The sequence below is a fragment of the Mesoplodon bidens genome (genome assembly GCF_964165515.1).
Source record: "Mesoplodon bidens genome assembly, chromosome: 8".
Taxonomy (NCBI): Eukaryota; Metazoa; Chordata; class Mammalia; order Artiodactyla; family Ziphiidae; genus Mesoplodon; species Mesoplodon bidens.
In genome coordinates, this window is record NC_138165.1 from 84409748 (window position 1) to 84418526 (window position 8779).

The window sequence follows — 8779 nt, forward strand, 5'->3', positions numbered from 1 at the left end:
ATCAATTTTTAAAATTTTTTAAATGACAATTTTGACTTCATTGATTTTCTCTATTTCTTGGTCTTTTTTATTTAATTAATTTCTACTCATATATATCATGTCCTTTCTTGTACTTATTTTGACTTTAATGTTTTCTTTTTATTCTAGTTCCTTAAGAGGAAACTTAGATGATCAATTTCTTTACATCATTTTAATTTTCTAATAAAAGTTTTTAAAGTAATAAATTGCATTCTAGATTGATTTATGTAACTCACAAATTTTAATATGTGGTATTTTCATTACCATTCAGTTAAAAATATTTTCTAATTTCCTTTGTGATTTCTTCTTTGACCCATGAGTTATTTAGATGTGTATATCTAACTTTCCAAATATTTGAAAATTTCCTACATGTCTTATTATGATCAATTTCTAATTTAATATTATTATGGTCAGAGGACATACTCTGTACATTTAATTTGGTGAATGCTCATGTGCATTTGAAAAGAATGTATTTTGGGTGTATTACAGTTATTATGTATCTTGTTCTAAAATATCAATTAGTTATGGGACTGAGCAGTTTTCACATTTTCTATATTACCACAGATTTTTGTTTATCAGTTTTATCAGTTACTGAGATAAAGGTATTAAATTTTCCTATTTCCACCTTCCTTTTTAAATATAGGTAGATTTTTCTATTTTCCTCTTTGATTCTCTAGTTTTTGGTCCATGTATTTTGAAACTATTTTATTAGGTGCATGCACATTTAGAGGATTATTAAGTCTTCTTGATGACTTGACACTTTTATCATTAAGTAATGTCTCTCTTGAACTCTGGTATCATCCTTAATCTTGAAATCTATTTTGTCTGATATGATTATTAGCCACACAACCCTTCTTATGCTTAATGTTTGCATTTTTATCTGATAGCAGACTTTTACTTTTCACCTATCTTTGTCTTTATATTTAAAGTAGATTTCTTGCAAACAGCATAGAGTTGTATCTTGTACTTTTAATCCAGTCGACAATTGTGTCTTTTAATGGGATTGTTCAATTTAAAATTAATGTAATTATTGATATGCTTGGATCTGAATCTACCATATTGCTATTTGTTTCTGATTGTCCCATCTACTCTTTGTTTCTCTGTTCATTCTTTGATGACTCCCATTGGCTGAATTGAATATGATTTTTTTACTTAAATTTATCCCCTCTATTGACTTTTTAGCTGTGCCTTTTTGACTGTTTGCTCTAGATATTACAGTATGCATCTTTAACTTAACATAGGCTATCTTCAAACAATATTTAAATTATATCATACACAGGGTAAAGAACCCTACGATGGTATAAAGAAGCTTATCCCCCCACCAATCCTTTTTGTTCTTATGGCTATAAATTTTACTTTTACTAATGCTCTAAGTCCCAAAATACATTGTTATTATTTTTGCTTTAGACAGTCATTAGTAATGTATGGATATATGTGTGTGTGTGTGTGTGTGTGTGTGTGTGTGTATTAATTGATAGAACAATCTCAACATGTTTACCATTTCAGCTGCTCCTCATTCCTCCCTATGGTTCCTCAGAGGTGATTTCTTTCAATTCTCCTGTCCTATTCCCAGCCTTCTGAATATTAACCCCAGGAACTTAGTGAAGGACTGAGGGAAAGAGTTGCTAAATTAGTGCAGACTTGTTCTGTGGGACCCTTGGGTTTCAAATCCACTATGTCAGTCTACACATGGCCATTAAAAGCTTGTTTAGATTTTACCTAGTTTTTCCTTACCCCTGCCTATATCAGATTTTCCCTCTTTCACCACTCTGCCAGGGATAAACACGGGCATGGCTGTCTTTTCTCCTAGGGAGGGCTGTCACTTTCTGGAACTTAATTCATTTAGATTTCTGTGTGTCCTTAGCTCTGATAGATTAAGAAGAAAACACCCACAAATATGATTTAGTAACTTCTCTGGAGTGTTCTTGTTGCTAGGATGAAAGCAACAGTTCCTCCTGACTTCTTACAGACTTCTTATAAGAAATGGAAGTCATCCACTGTCTTTTAAAATTTATTTGTGGAACTGAGTCCCTCCATGAAAGTTAGTATGAGCCCTGTGACTTTTCTGATCACTTTTGGTTAATAAAAAGGTCTTATAGTGAGCAATTCAAATGTTCATTCCAGTATAATAAGAAATACTTAAAATTTCATTTAAGTTTCTCCCATTCCTCAGTCTGGATCACTGCAGGCTGGAGAGGTGGGTGATGGGGCGGAAGGGCATCCCTGGCATTCTCCGACCTTCCTCCTTTCTTACTAATCTGCTTTCAGACCCCTTCAAAGTGGGAAGAGTGCGGAGAGAGAAGAGCGAGGTAGCAGAAATGCCTCACTGGACCAATATCACTTCTGACTGTGGTAGACTTTTTAAACTCACTCTTCTCTGATATCTTTTGTGGATTCTTGGAGACCTGTGTCCATCTCTCTCATGACCAGGGAATCTCTCACCTGACCAACCCTTCCATGAAGGTAATCCATCTCTATTCCAACTGGTTTTTTATGCTCTCCTCAGCCCTTATGAACTTTGGCTTCAGTTCTGCTGGGATTTTTTCTTCCAGGCATTCCTCTTGAGCAAAACCTAAGACATTTCACATTGTCCTTGCTTGGGATCCTCATCCAGTCTGGAGGAACCACACATCCTTTTCCCAACTCAAGGAGTACAGGCTCCCCTGCAGCCATCTCTTTGTTTACCGTCTAAGCAGCTAGATGCACATTTCTTATTCTTTAGGTTTTCTAGGTGGACTACATGGCCACATATGAAACTCTCTGGACAATCATCTTGAAGTCTCTTCCTTTGACATGAAATGAAGAGTAAGGGTTCCCAGGAGACCCCCATAGGATTCATAACCCATGACTACAGTCTCCAAAATGATTCCTAATCTCAAAATCCCAAACCCTTTATAGCCTCTCTATTGGTGAGAAGCTTAAGGTCACAAAACTGGCTTTTCAACTGCTATAGAAATTATATGCTCTTTTATTATATGCTCAGTTATATGCACTTTAGAATGTAACATCTTGATGCCTCAGTGGAAACTTGCATTAAAGAAAATCTGGTTCCACTTACAATCATAAAAAATTGAAAGTTACCCCAAATCCAGCAATGTGGGATTATTTAAATAATTTGGGGTACAGTGATGCAATGGAATATTCTACAGCCCCCTCACAAAAAAAGAATGAGGATGCTCTTTATTTGTTGATTTGAAATGATCCCTAAAATACAGTATTAAGGGAAAAAAAGCGACAGTGTGTAGACACTGGATGCCATTACTATTTTTATTTATTTATTATCTTTTTATTTTTTGACACCTTTATTGGAGTATAATTGCTTACAATGGTGTGTTAATTTCTGCTTTATAACAAAGTGAATCAGCCATACATCAGGATACATATATCCCCATATCTCCTCCCTCTTGCGTCTCCCTCCCACCCTCCCTATCCCATCCCTCTAGGTAGTCACAAAGCACCGAGCTGATCTCCCTGTGCTATGTGGCTGCTTCCCACTAGCTATTGATTTTATATTTCGTAGTGTATATATGTCCATGCCACTCTCTCACTTCCTCCCAGTTTACCCTTCCCCCTCCTTGTGTCCTCAAGTCCATTCTCTACGTCTGTGTCTTTATTCCTCTCCTGCCCCTAGGTTCTTTAGAACTATTTTTGTTGTTGCTATTTCCATATATATGTGTTAGCATACAGTGTTTATTTTTCTCTTTCAGAATTACTTCACTCTGTATGACAGACACTAGGTCCATCCTCCTCACTACAAATAACTCAATTTAATTGCTTTTTATGGCTGAGTAATATTCCATTGTATATATGTGCCACATCTTCTTTATCCATTCATCTGTTGATGGACACTTAGGCTGCTTCCATGCCTGGCTATTGTAAATAGTGCTGCAATGAACATTGTGGTACATGACACTTTTTGAATTATGGTTTTAGCAGGGTATATGCCCAGTAGTGAGATTGCTGGGTCGTAGAGTAGTTCTATTTTTAGTTTTTTAAGGACCCTCCATACTGTTCTCCACAGTGGCTGTATCAATTTACATTCCCACAAACAGTGCAAGAGGGTTCACTTTTCACCACACCCTCTCAAGCATTTATTGTTTGTAGATTTTTTGATGATGACCATTCTGATGGGTGTGAGGTGATGCCTCATTGTAGTTTTGATTTGCATTTCTCTAAAGGTTAGTGATGTTGAGCATCCTTCCATATGTTTGTTGGTGATCTGTATATCTTCTTTGGAGAAATGTCTGTTTAGGTCTTCTGCCCATTCTTGGATTGGATTCTTTTTTTGTTGTTCATATTGAGCTGCTTGAGCTGCTTGTAAATTTTGGAGATTAATCCTTTGTCAGTTGCTAGGTTTGCAAATATTTTCTCCCATTCTGAGGGTTGTCTTTCATCTTGTTTAAGGTTTCCCTTGCTGTGCAAAAGTTTTTAAGTTTCATTAGGTCTCATTTGTTTATTTTTGTTTTTATTTCCATTTCTCTAGGAGGTGGGTCAAAAAGGATCTTGCTGTGATTTGTGTCATAGAGCATTCTGCCTATGTTTTCCTCTAAGAGTTTTATAGTGTCTGGCCTTACATTAAGGTCCTTAATCCATTTTGAGTTTATTTTTGTGTATGGTGTTAGGGAGTGTTCTAATTTCATTCTTTTACATGTAGCTGTCCAGTTTACCCAGCACCACTTATTGAAGAGGCTGTCTTTTCTCCATTGTATATTCTCACCTCCTTCATCAAAAATAAGGTGACCATATGTGTGTGGGTTTATCTCTGGGCTTTCTATCTTGTTGCATTGATCTATATTTCTGTTTATGTGCCAGTACCATACTGTCTTGATTACTGTAGCTTTGTAGTATAGTCTGAAGTCAGGGAGCCTGATTCCTCCAGCTCCATTTTTCTTTCTCAAGATTTATGTGGCTATTTGGGCTCTTTTGTGGTTCCCTACAAATAGTGAAATTTTTTGTTCTGGGTCTGTGAAAAATGCCAGTGGTAGTTTGATAGGGATTGCATTGAATCTGTAGATTGCTTTGGGTAGTAGAGTCATTTTCACAATGTTGATTCTTTCAATCCAAGAACATGGTATAGTTTTCTGCATACAGGTCTTTTGTCTCCTTAAGTAGGTTTATTCCTAGTTATTTTATTCTTTTTGTTGCAGTGGTAAATGGGAGTGTTTCCTTAATTTTTCTTTCAGATTTTTCATCATTAGTGTATGGGAATGCAAGAGATTTCTGTGAATTTACTTTGTATCCTGCTACCTTACCAAATTTATTGATTAGCTCTAGTAGTTTTCTGATAAGATCTTTAGGATTCTCTATGTATAGTATCATGTCATCTGCAAATAGTGACAGCTTTACTTCTTCTTTTCCGATTTGGATTCCTTTTATTTCTTTTTCTTCTTTGATGGCTGTGGCTAAAACTTCCAAATCTATGTTGAATAATAGTGGTGGGAGTGGACAACCTTGTCTTGTTTCTGATCTTAGTAGAAATGCTTTCAGTTTTTCACCATTGAGAATGATGTTGGCTCTGGGTTTGTCATATATGGCCTTTATTATGTTGAGGAAAGTTCCCTCTATGCCTACTTTCTCGAGAGTTTTTATAATAAATGGGTGTTGAATTTTGTCAAAAGTTTTTTCTGCATCTGTTGAGATGGTCATATGGTTTTTCTCCTTCAATTTGTTAATATGGTTTATCACATTGATTGATTTATGTATATTGAAGAATCCTTGCATTCCTGGGATAAAGCCCACTTGATCATGGTGTATGATCCTTTTAATGTGCTGTTGGATTCTGTTTGCTAGTATTTGATTGAGGATTTTTCATCTGTGTTCATCAGTCATATTGGCCTGTAGTTTTCTTTCTTTGTTACATCTTTGTCTGGTTTTGGTATCAGGGTGATGGTGTCTTCATAGAATGCGTTTGGGAGTGTTCCTCCTTCTGCTGTATTTTGGAAGAGTTTGACAAAGATAGGTGTTAACTCTTCTCTAAATGTTTGATAGAATTTGACTGTGAAGCCATCTGGTCCTGGGCTTTTGTTTGCTGGAAGATTTTTAATCAGAGTTTCAATTTCAGTGCTTCTAATTGGTCTGTTTATATTTTCTATTTCTTCCTGGTTCAGACTTGGAAATTTGTGTTTTTCTAAGAACTTGTCCATTTCTTTCAGCTTGTCTAGTTTACTGGCATATAGTTGCTTGTAGTAATCTCTCATGATCCTTTGTATTTCTGCACTGTCAGTTATTACTTCTCCTTTTTCATTTCTATTTCTATTGATATGAGTCTTCTCCCTTTTTTTCTTGATGAGTCTGGCTAATGGTTTATCAATTTTGTTTATCTTCTCAAAGAACCTGCTTTTTGTTTTATTGATCTTTGTTATCGTTTCCTTCATTTCTTTTTCATTTATTTCTGGTCTGATCTTTATGATTTCTTTCCTTCTGCTAACTTTGGGGTTTTTTTGTTCTTCTTTCTCTAATTGCTTTAGGTGTAAAGTTAGGTTGTTTATTTGAGATGTTTCTTGTTTCTTGAGGTAGGATTGTATTGCTATAAACTTCCCTCTTAGAACTGCTTTTGCTGCATCCCATACGTTTTGGGTCGTCGTGTTTTCATTGTCATTTGTTTCTAGGTATTTTTTGATTTCCCCTTTGATTTCTTCAGTGATCTCTTCATTATTTAGTAGTGTATGGTTTAGCCTCCATGTGTTTGTATTTTTTACAGATCTTTTTCCTGTAATTGATATCTTGTCTTAGAGCGTTGTAGTTGGAAAAAGATGCTTGATACGATTGCAATTTTCTTAAATTTGCCAATGCTTGATTTGTGACCCAAGATATGACCGATCCTGGAGAATGTTCCATGAGCACTTAAGAAGAAAGTGTATTCTGTTGTTTTTGGATAGAATGTCCTATAAATATCAATTAAGTCCATCTTGTTTAACGTATCATTTAAAGCTTGTTTTTCCTTATTTATTTTCATTTTGGATGATCTGTCCATTGGTGAAAGTGGGGTGTTAAAATCCCTACTCTGATTGTGTTACTGTCGATTTCCCCTTTTACGGCTGTTAGCGTTTGCCTTATATATTGTGCTCCTACATTGGGTGCATAAATATTTACAGTTGTTATATCTTCTTCTTGGATCTATCCCTTGATCATTATGTAGTGTCCTTCTTATTCTCTTGTAATAGTTTTAAAGAGTATTTTGTGTGATATGAAAATTGCTACTCCAGCTTTCTTTTGATTTCCATTTACATGGAATATCATTTTCCATCCCCTCACTTTCAGTCTGTATGTGTCCCTAGGTCTGAAGTGGGTCTCTTGTAGACAGCATATATATGGGTCTTGATTTGTATCTATTCAGCCAGTCTGCGTTTTTGGTTGGAGCATTTAACCCATTTACATTTAAGGTAGTTATTGAGACGTATGTTCCTATTACCATTCTCTTAATTGTTTTGGTTTTGTTATTGTAGGTCTTTTACTTCTCTTGTGTTTCCTGCCTAGAGAGGTTCCTTTAGCATTTGTTGTAAAGCTGGTTTGGTGGTGCTGAATTCTCTTAATATTTGCTTCTCTGTAAAGGTTTTAATTTCTCCGTTGAATCTGAATGAGATCTTTGCTGGGTAGAGTAATCTTGGTTGTAGGTGCTTCCCTTTCATCACTCTAAATATGTCCTGCCACTCCCTCTGGCTTGCAGAGTTTCTGCAGAAAGATCAGCTGTTAACCATATGGGGGTTCCCTTGTATGTTAATTGTTGCTTTTCCCTTGCTGCTTTTAATATTTTTTCTTTGTGTTTAATTTTTGATAGTTTGATTAATATGTGTCTTGGCATGTTTCTCCTTGGATTTATCCTGTATGGGACTCTCTGCACTTCCTGGACCTGACTTACTATTTCCTTTCCCATAGTAGGGAAGTTTTCAACTATAATCTCTTCAAATATTTTCTCAGTCCCTTTCTTTTTCTCTTCTTCTTCTGAGACCCCTATACTTCGAATGTTGGTGCATTGAATGTTGTCCCAGAGGTCTCTGAGACTGTCCTCAATTCTTTTCATTCTTTTTTCTTTATTCTTCTCTTTGGTAGTTATTTCCACTATTTTATCTTCCAGGTCACTTATCCGTTCTTCTGCCTCAGTTATTCTGCTACTGATTCCTTCTAGAGAAGTTTTAATTTCATTTATTATGTTGTTCATCATTGTTTGTTTGCTCTTTAGTTCTTCTAGGTCCTTCTTAAACGTTTCTTGTACTTTCTCCATTCTATTTCCAAGATTTTGGATCATGTTTACTATAATTACTCTGAATTCTTTTTCAAGTAGACTGCCTATTTCCTCTTCATTTGTTTGGTCTGGTGGGTTTTTGCCTTGCTTCTTCATCTGCTGTGTGTTTCTCTGTCTTCTTATTTTGCTTAACTTACTGTGTTAGGGGTCTCCTTTTCACAGGTTGCAGGTTCATAGTTCCCGTTGCTTCTGATGTCTGCCCCCAGTGGCTAAGATTGGTTCAGTGGTTGTGTAGGCTTCCTGGTGGAGGGGACTGGTGCCTGTGTTCTGGTGGATAAGGCTGGATCTTGTCTTTCTGGTGGGCAGGACCACATCCAGTGGTGTGTTTTGGGGTGTCTGTGACCTTATTATGATTTTAAGCAGCCTCTCTGCTGATGGGTGGGTCTGTGTTCCTGTCTTGCTAGTTGTTTGCCATAGGTGTGTAGCACTGTAGCTTGCTGTTCATTGAGTGGAGCTGGGTCTTAGCGTTGAGATGGACGTCTCTGGGAGAGCTTTCGCTGTTTGATATTATGTGGAGTT